Source organism: Phyllostomus discolor, chromosome 3, assembly GCF_004126475.2.
Source record: "Phyllostomus discolor isolate MPI-MPIP mPhyDis1 chromosome 3, mPhyDis1.pri.v3, whole genome shotgun sequence".
NCBI classification, from domain to species: Eukaryota; Metazoa; Chordata; class Mammalia; order Chiroptera; family Phyllostomidae; genus Phyllostomus; species Phyllostomus discolor.
In genome coordinates this window covers 15,192,154-15,202,894 of record NC_040905.2, presented here as the reverse complement: position 1 = coordinate 15,202,894, position 10,741 = coordinate 15,192,154, and the positions used below count along the sequence as shown (strand labels likewise).

The 10,741-nt window shown below is 37.2% G+C and overlaps 1 pseudogene; it reads right to left on the bottom strand.

The window, feature by feature from the left end:
• Positions 1-220: 220 nt before the first annotated feature.
• LOC114501507 overlaps positions 221-10,741 on the bottom strand; it is a 91,400-nt pseudogene continuing 80,879 nt past the window's right edge.

Genomic DNA, 10,741 nt, shown 5'->3' with positions numbered 1-10,741 from the left:
GAAAAACACAGGAGTAGGTGGCCCCAGAGAGAGCTAGAACTTGTTAACAAAAGAGAAAGAAAGGACACAGAGCAACTTACAGGGCAGAGGAAGGAAAGGTCATCATCTAAAACAGCTCCTTATTCTGGATGAGTCACTGGATGTGGCCACTCCAGCTGATGAGTGCCTACCGCTTCTCTCTGGGCCTCCACTCCCTCCTTAGCGTGCAGGTTAAGTAAGGTCATTCACATCATGGCTGTGAGACTGCTGTAGCAGCAGCCTGGCTGCTGGAGCCCTGAGGCTTCCCATTCACCACCAGCAGGAGAGGTGTCTCCACGTGAACACTGGAAAAGGAATAGTCCTTTCCTTTGTGCTGACTTCAGTGAAGCAGCAGGTTGGGCTCAGGGATGATTACAGAGTCCCCAGTGAGCACTCCTCAGCTCTGCACCATATTACACACCATCATGGCATAGCAAGGCCACCTGAATCTACCAGGCCACGTGTAAAGGGACTTTCTCCTGTGTGGTAAGGCTGAACACCACCTTTCCCAGGACCACAGCACCACCGTTCACACCGGGCTGCAGTGCACTCAGCAGCTTAAACTCCAGGATTACCTTCTGCCTGGAGGCTGACTGATAGCGCCCATCACCACAAGGGCCTAGATGGTCTGGGTGCAAGTTTCCCAGCATGCTCTGCAACTTTTTGGTCTTCACCTTTCCCTTGCTCTCAAGGAGGCTCTTTATCTATTCAAAAATTCCAGAAGTTGTTCTCATTGTTGCGGCTCTGGCTGGGCAGGGTACAGTGCTGTTGCCCAAGAGAAGCCTTCCAGGGCCTCCCCATAATGCTCTTCATATTTATGTAACGTCACCCTGTTCAGATGAAGATCAGGGTTGTTGGAAGCTGTCCTGTCAACCTTCTCTGCTTGACATAGGCACTGAGGGCTTGCTGGAGATCTTAGGGTTCTGACCACTCTTGAAATACAGAGAAAGGCAAGCATTCCCCAGTATACCAGGAGCAGCCATTGTGGGTGTCTATCTGCACAGCCAACTTAGCCTGTCAGATGTGTCCATGACATGGTGAGAATGCTCATCCCCAGAGTCAGTCTGTAGCTGGCAAAGCACCACTGACAGGTTTTGAAGGGGGACTTTTTCTTGCAATGGGTGAATGTTCCTGAGAGCAGGTGGGGGCAGCTACAACACCCCTTTTTTTCCAGGAAACCTTCCTCAGCTGGTTCCAGACTTCCCCCAGCTTGGGCTCCAGCTTCACTGCCTTTGACAGAAGCTCCTCAGCCTTAGGGCTACAGTCAGGAGCTGCATTCAGTGCCTCCCAGTCAGCACAGAACCTGGGCCTTGCCCTGAACAGAGCCCACTACTTCTTTCATCTGCTGCATCTCCTCACACACATCTTGTGGCTTCCTCCTGACATCCTCAACACTATGTGTCTCAAAGTAACACTCTTGAAATGCATAGAGTTGATCTGCCAGTTTCTACAATGTCTGCAAGATCCATTCTGCTTCTTCATCAGCCATCACTCCCAGCCACTGTCCTGTTTGTTTTTTATTTTCCCCCCCAAGATTTGGGAACTTGTTCAATGGACCAAGAAACAGGAAAGAGTATAATGCTGATTTAATCTATATTGAAAATGCGTTTATCAATTATGTAAGACTAAATTAAGGGATGAAAAGCAATACTAAATGTAAAACAATGGATTGGTTATAATAGAGAAGAAACACCCACTAAAGATAATATCATGGAAAGTTTCATGTTTTCAATGTTTCAATGTTTTGTCAATCATTGACAAAATGAGCGTATATATGTACTATAAAAGGCAATATAAAGATTCCACACAAAAAAATTAAAAGGAGAACTACCATATAACTCAGCAATTCCACTCTGGATATACTCAAAGGAAATAAAAATATGATGTTGAAGAGATATATGCATTCTCATATTTATTGCAGCATTATTCACAATAGCCAAAATATGAGAATAATCAGTGTCTAATGAATAAAGTATAGTTTATATGTAGTTATATATAATGATAGATATGGTGATTAACTAAATTGGAGGAAATCTTTATGGTAGAATTATATATCAAGTCATCATGATATACATTCCAAACATCTTACAATTCTACTTTTCAGTTATACCTTAATAAAGCTGAAAAATACAATCTTTTAAAAACAAACAAAGGAAGAGGTTAACATCTCCTGGGCTCCTTGAAAAAACACTCAGGTTCAGATTTTTTTCTCACTTTATAATCACATTAACAAGCAAAATTGTAACTCCTCATTTTTACATAGTAGACTCTCAAAAACTTTCCAGGTATTTTTAGTCACCATTTATGATGCAATTAGTTTCATAACCAAAGACAAAGTAGTCATTTTCAACCACAACAACATTCTAAGGCTTCTACAACTTCAAAAAATTCAGACATAGATAAACTATCTACTATGTATGGTCAAGTTAATAGATAATATTGAGCACCATCACCAAAATTCTAAACAAGCATCAAATATGTGTATATACATGTATGTATATATATGAAAGAGTAGCAAGAAAATAAGAGCATAGATGGAAGGATTCAATGATCACCTAATAGGAATTCCAGAGACAAGATAAGGGAGGCAAATAGAAAGAAAAATATGTAAGAATATTGCTTAGAATTTCACAGAATCATAGAAAAGCACAGGTCTTCATGTTTAAAATAAACTAATTAGTGAGCAGAATAACTAAAAATCTATTCTTGCTCATGTAAATCACAATAAAACTTAATAATACTTTAAAGATATGGAATACTCCTGGCTGGCATAGCTCAGTGGATTGAGCACAGGCTGCGAACCAAAGTGTTGTAGGTTCGATTCCCAGCCAGGGTACATGCCTGGGTTGCAGCACATTGCAACTGCACATTGATGTTTCTCTCTCTCTATCTCCCTCCCTTCCCTCTCTAAAAATAAAAAATAAATAAAATCTTAAAAAAAGATATGGAATACCTACAAATGAATAACTATATGACCTTTTACAAAGAGGTAAGACCAGACCATTAAGCAATAATTTTAAAGTGTAGAAGGAAAATAGTTAGTCCAGAATTTTATACCCAGCTAGTCTACCTTTTTGAATAGGAGAAATATATGAATAATACTTGAGGATATATGAAACCTAAAACCTTAAAAAGCATGGTCTCTCAATGAAAGAACTATAAACAAATGTACTTCACCTAAAAGAAAACTAAACCCAGAGGATACATATATAAAACAATTTAAAACATAGCATTGAAATTAATAAATATATGAATATATTGAATGAACCATTTCTACAAAACATAAAAGCTAAACAAAAGTATATACTTCCAATTAAGGTGTTCCTCTTTAGCTACATAAATAAAATAATAATACTTGTAATTTGTGTAATAGAGAGAACAGGTTTTGGTGTAGATGATTATAAATTATTTGAGTATACAAAGGTAGAGATGAAGCATATGTTTTAGAAACAATAAGAATGATAAAAAGATAATGTATTTTAGAATTAGAGTTAAACATGAAATCTTAATAACAAAAACATATATTAGAATTAATATTAGTGCTCAAGATCTACTTAATTTGCTAAATATACTATTATGTTAAAACACAATTATACATCAACCTTTTTCACCTTTATTTTCCATACTTTTTAGTTTCAGTATATTCCATGTTTTATATTTCTATTCAAATATATCTTGTAGTGATAAAATATAATTTCTGTCAAAAGAAGATTATTGAGAAGTAATGAGGAAATATAACTCCTCTATATGTAAATTAAGTGTGATGGTAAAAGCAAACACAAGTTGTTACTATAAGTAAGCATTCTTTTCCAAATGGAAGCCTTTTAGCTCTAGAAAGTATATGTTTTACTCTTAGGGGTTTGTGCACCCTGCAGAGAAAGAGTACATGAAGAAAGGTTACATTAACCTTTCTTAGGCCTCCACTTTAGTCCCACACTTGCCTGGGCATTTTATTGCTTGGAGTCACTCGTCCTTCTTAGAGAATACCTCACTGCAATAAAAAACACATTGGGTTTGATTTTGCAGATTTTTGCTGAGAGTATTGTATTCAAATGCAGTGTATTACATTACAATTATGTTTATATTATGAACACTACAAATAAACAGAAATCAGAGAATTGAAATCCACAGGTTTTGTGCAATTTCAACTATCAAAATATCTAGGTGCAAAAATATTCAAGGAAATGAGGGTGAGAGTACAGCAAAAGAACTAATGTGACTTGTGACAGTAATTTTTAAAATCAAACACATAAAATATTTACCTCTATCCCCATATCCAATATCCCCATGCACAGTTGGGTCAATGTTCATGCTTCCAAAGGTAAAACAGTTCATGGAGCAGTTGGCAGAGTTACCATCATCCCACTTAATCTCCATAAAGCAATACAGTGCCTGCATCAAGTGTTTGGAACCCTTATAGAGAGGATTTAGAAAGAGAATAGTGTGTGTGGGAGGGTGTGTGTGTGAAAGGGAAGGAGGAGAGAGAGAGACACAGAGAGACAGAGAGAGAGAGAGAGAGAGAGAGAAGGGCGGCAGAGGAAAGGGGAAGGATTGGAGGCATGTGAGCAGAGAAAGAGCACACAACAGAGTATGACACTTGCTAGAATGTATATTGAAGTTCACTTAGGTCCTGTTTAAGGAATTTCTCCAAATGAAGGTACTTGCTCCCTAGCTCTGTGAACTAGAGCTCCAGCCACCGATACTTTCACGGACACATTGTTTAGACAATATTCCCCTGTGGCTCGGGAACAGTCATAAAACTCTTTTATCACACTGTGCTTTTCATTTATTCCTCGGTGTACACATTCATTTCCTATTGCCACTGTAACAAATTACTCCAAACTAAGTGCCTTAAAACAGCACAACTTTGTCCTGCTCGGTGGCTCAGTTGGTAAGAGCATTGTCCTGAAATGCCATGGTAGTGGGTTCCATCCCTGGTCAGGACACCTACAACAATCAAACAAAGAAGGCATAAATAACTGGAACAAGAAGTCATCTCTCTCTCTCTCTCTCTCTCTCTCTCTCCAAAAATTAATAAAAAATAAAAACATTTAAAAATGAAAATCAGATGTTTCTTTAAAAGTAGCACAAATGTATTATGTTATGGTTCTGGAGTTGAGAAGTTCAAAATCAGTTTCACTATGCTAAGTTAAAAGTGTCAGCAGAGCTGATATTTTCTGGAGGTGCTAAGGGAAAATCCATTTTCATGTATTTTTCAGCTTTTTAAAAAAATTGTTGACACTATTTTCCACTTTCCCATCTTTAAAGCATGTCCCTCAAATCACTGCTTCCATTACCACATTGCCTCCTCTCCTGTCTCTCTGATCTGTTGCTGGCCTCTTACAACGACTTCTGTGATTAGTATCATACTCACCTGGTTTACCCAGAATAGTCCCCATCTCAAGATTCTTAATGTAGCCCTGGCTGGCGTAGGTCAGTGGATTGAGCACAGGTTGAGAATCAAAGTGTCGCAGCTTCGATTCCCAGCCAGCCAGGACACATGCCTGGGTTGCAGGCCATGACCCCCAGCAAACCGCACATTGATGTCTCTCTCTCTCTCTCTCTCTCTCTCTCTCTCTCTCTTTCTCTCTCTCTCTTTCTCCCTCCCTTTCCTCTCTAAAAATAAATAAATAAATCTTCTTAAAAAAGATCCTTAATGTAATTGTGTCTGCAACATCACTTTTGCCATATAAGGTAACATATCAGTATATGGACATTTGGGGAGGTCATTATTGAACATAGCGTAGAATATAAAATCGTAGGTTCAGTAGGGTGTCCATCCTTGAAAGCAATATATCTATAATAAACCAAGAGCTTATTCTGAAATTAGAATGCAATTTTTAAAAAAGCATTAGTATCAAGACATATTTTGTACTAATATAGTGCTAAAGTTTATTAAAACTTTTCATCTGAACCACTGAATTTAATTCTCATATATCTATAAGATGTCTTGTTTCATATTTTGTAAATATATAAGCAACAGGCCTATTTTTATGTCACCAAATTGACTGAATGAGAATTCTAGTTTCAGCTTTAACACATAAAAAGCTTGAAGTTTTCTGTCATGGCCTTACATTAAGAAAAAAATCTCACAAACTGAAAATCAATGACTTTTCTTGGACCCATCAGTAAACTAAGGTCATGAAACAAACACTTGCCCAGAAATCTGAAGAACCGGTGTACCCGGAGGGACACAGCAACCTGGGCCTGCTTACCTGAAGCCCCAGCCACTGGAACCATGAACGGCGGGTGCACTGGTCGTGATGACTTCCGGAAGCTGCGTGTGGACCCAGAGAGAAGCTGAAGGGGCTGCAGTCCGAGGGCCAACACCTTCGGGCGCTCTCCCCCAGAAACCGCCCCCAGATTCTCACAGTGAGGACTGGGGGAAAATGACCTCCTGCTCTAGTAAGGAGAGTGAAAACTGTGATTGTGAAATATCCCAGGGCATTCCCCACAGCAAAGGTTTATCCTCCAGGGAAAAGCCTTCTTTTCCCTGGTGAATTTGGGTCAAAATTTTTTATCTCTTCTGAAAGCATCAGTCAATCGAGATGGTTAGGTCATTCATATATGAAGTCATTACTGATATCTGAGAGGATTGAAACTGATATCTGTTTATTTCCTTTGTATCTTGTTCCCCTTCTTTTTCTGCCTTCTCTGGTTTTAACTGAGCATATATGATCCCATTTATGTCTAATCTTAGTATAACAAATACTTACTTTGATCGTTAAGTTCTGGACCTAACATAGTACATATTTTGTAATTAAAGCCCACCTTTAAAAAAACAGTGTGTTGTTTCATATGTAGACCGTGCAGGCAACTTAGAACTGAGCATGGTCAGCTCCTTTCTCGCCTCTCAGGACACAGCTGTCATTCATTTCGCTTATCTGTACGGTGTACATTACTACATCACAGCTTTACATTGTTATAACTACCGCTTTAAACACTGATATTGTATATCATTTAACAATATAAAGTAAAGCATTTGTTTACCTTTATGTGTTTTCTCTGTGACACCTTCCTTTGTTCTACATGCCTATGCATCTTCTGTTAGAGGCATACATGTTTGGGAGCCTAAGGAGATATGATGACTAAATATAATGTCATTTTCTGGATGGGATCCTGAAACAGAAAAAATACTTTAATAAAACCGAAGAAATATTAATAAGATATTATTTAATAAGTATTTCTTGATTTTTGTTCATTACTTGTAACAAATGTGTCATATTACTTCTACAAAGCATGAATACTAGGAGAAACTGGGTGCAAGATATAGGGGAACTTTACTTTGCAACTTTCTGTAAATGTAAAACTTTTGTAACATTTCTTAAAGTTTATTTCAAAACAGTCCACAACAATTGGAATGAATCAACTCATATATTTCCTTCAAGTATTTTACTTTCACAAAATATGTAAGTGTAGCCACAAATATAAATGGCAATAGTGGGTTGAAGGTCTGAGGCATTAATTAAATTTGAGCAATAAGGACAAAGAATTTAAATATATGATAGTAGTATTGCAGAGTATAAGTACATTTATCACCTGTTATAGTGTTTAATGGACAGCTTTCAAGTTGGTCTTCAATATCTTTGTCCTTAAATGAAGAGATCTGTACATTTGTCTTCCACTACCAACTTATTTTAATCTGAAAATTCCCTTGATTTTTACATTTCAATTTAAAATGTTTTCCTACACTATAAAATTTAATGAGTATACAGTTATTAAAATACACCTGCCATTCTTTCAATTAATATTTTTTTAAAGATTTTATTTATTTATTTTTAGAGAGGGAAGGGAGGAGGGGGAGGGGGGAGAGAGAGAGAAACATCAATGAGCGGTTGCTGGGGGCCATGGCCTACAACCCAGGCATGTACCCTGACTGGGAATTGAACCTGGGACACTTTGGTTCCCAGCCCGCGCTCAATCCACTGAGCTACGCCAGCCAGGGCTTCCATTAATATTTTTTAACATAATAAAAGTGTGTGTGTTTACATGTGCTCATTGTGGCAGAATATGCGTATGTATTTTGCCCACAGATGCTCTGTATTACTCACATTTTTGAAATATCTCAACTCTCGGAATACGGGATGAGTGTTGAAACAACTACTACTTTGAGCAAATGACTACTTTGAAGGTAGGTTCAAGTCCACGCCCCATGAGAAAAAAAATAATTAAGTTATAAATTAATAGTTGCTTTATTCCATTTGTTTTGCTCCTTTTAATCCAAGGGCCATGGACTAAAATCTCTCTCACATACTGAATTTGGGGAGGGAAGGGAGGAAAGAAGGTAGGAAAGAGGGAGGGAGTCAGGGAGAGAGAGAAAGAGACGGGCAGAAGACATGCCTCTGTGGGGAACTGGCACAAACTTTTCATTTTCTTCCTTGATACACATGTAACTAAAGATGTATTCGTATAATGAAATGAATAGAATGCATAAAAAAGATTACTGCTCAAATTTTTTTTAAAAGAGCACCTCGGCCAGGGCTACTTGAATGTTACAGAAATCTGCCTCCCTCAAGAAAGGAAACTGATATTGTGGCTTTGCTTGATTTCCTACATTGCTTCCTAAATAATAGAAAGGATAGATGAAGATAGATGATCTTAAAATCCATGTGGAATTATCTCATGACTTATTCCTCTCAGCGTGAACCAGCAACAACTCTTTCCTAGCCGTTTTAAAATGTCCTCAGTTGATTCTACAGTGTACAGCTTTTGAAAGAAACAAATCTCTACCAACTCCTGGACTGGTTTACTTTTCTCTTTGTCTCTCACCCCCTTATCTCTGTTTCTTGGGCCCCATTAAGAAGAAGGAGGAGAAGGAGAAGGAAGAGAAGAGGAGGAGGGGGAGGAAGAAGAGAAGGGGGAGGAGGAGAAGAAAAATCTAAATGCTTTGTAACTTATCCAAAGCAATCCATCATCTTGATAACTGTCCCCAGAACATGTTTGGGAGTGTCCATGTCTATAGAAAGGTTAAGGACAGCAAAATATTATAAATTCTAAAATGGCAATAGTGTTTTATAAGTAAAGAATGAATTTTGAATATGACAAATGCTGTTCTTAGTTTAAGTATATTTTGGAGATACTGCTCTTTAAGAATGGTACTGAGATTCAAATCACCTAGTCTACAATTTTTAAATTAGATATTTTATTGATAGAAAATATAGATTAGATTTACAATTTCTTTATGTGTATATCCATGTACATTGTTAAATAGAATAGCCTATTTTTAATAAAATATTAAGAATAGGAGAAATATTTGTCATATTTTTAAATTACAAAAATGCATTACTTAGCATATTTGTTAGATAATAATTTGTTGAATGTTAGCTAACATATAACAACCCACAATTTTCATAAAGCTTATTAAAAATTACCTTTGAAGTATTTTAGTTTTCTTCTTTTTAACTGTGTCTGGTTACTCTTGGTTTTTTGCTCTCAGATAGATGGATTGGAAAGATAAATAAATAGATATTAGGCAGAGTTTGAAATATACAACTTGATTAATTTCTCCCATTTTTCTTGATCTTATTTACCTGTAACTAGGTGAATAATGTACACAGTAATTTACCAGATGGTCATTCTCCTTTTCAACGTTACAATTTTGTTAGAGAAAAGCTGCATATTTAGAACAGAAATCAAAAGTTGAACAAAGAAATAAAAATGAAAATTTTGGTGTGACCAGTTTTACAAAACACTATGGATTAATTTTTATTTTCACACCACAAACTTTATATCTGGGCTGAGGAATTCATTGTGTTGCAGGTTAAGCAACATTAAATTTTAAAACACCACCATGGTTTCATCCTATGAGCATTTGAGAAACTTTTATATTTTAGCCCACTTGCATATTTAACGGGCTATACTCTGCTAAGCACCAGCAGCATTATGAAACTTCTGAATAATTGAGGTCCATGAGAATGACATACAGGAATGTTATTAGGATTTTTCATTTTTTATTACAGTCAATTAGACACAGATATGCTAATAACTTTGGAGGGTACATTTTTCTGCTTAAGTGAGCAGGCAGGAGAAATCTGTGTTCTACGCCATAGAATAGAGTACCATAGAAATAATCGTGAACAAAATTTCAAAGATCTTGTTTACTCAGCGATTAAGAGAACTGTGATGACAAGAGGGACAAATGTTTTAGCTGTTATTCACCAAGTCTTTTAAATGGCATTGATAGATACAACATTTAAATTACTTGTCCTAATAAATCTCTATCCTTCTGATAATTTATGGCAGTTCAGGCAAAATAGAAACATGTTTCAAGGCATAGGGCCCCTCTCCCCAGAACTGTAATTGTAGTTTGAAAAAACTGCGTTATTGGATAAAGTGCTAATGAATCAGCTACCCCATGCACATGTTCATAAAAACAGTGAGCTCTTCTTTCAGATCTTACCCCTCAGGTGGCATTATGATCTGGCTACGTCCCATGGGAAGCACAGCCCTCTCCCACTCAGAACATCGGTTCCACAGGATCTAGATGTCTGAATGTCACGTTGTGTTTTCTTGCTTTTCGGGATTTTTGTTCTCCCCTCAACCTTCACTCAATTAGTCTGTCCCATCCACTCACATATCATATTTCTGTCAGCTCATAAGTTCACACGTGTGACTGAAGCTACAGGTTCTGATTCTTCTGAGGTGTGTCTTCCGAATAGGCAGACATTCTCAGTGCGTTGGTAAGTAATAAGATGGAGAGGTGGATGTTTGTTAACAGGTAACA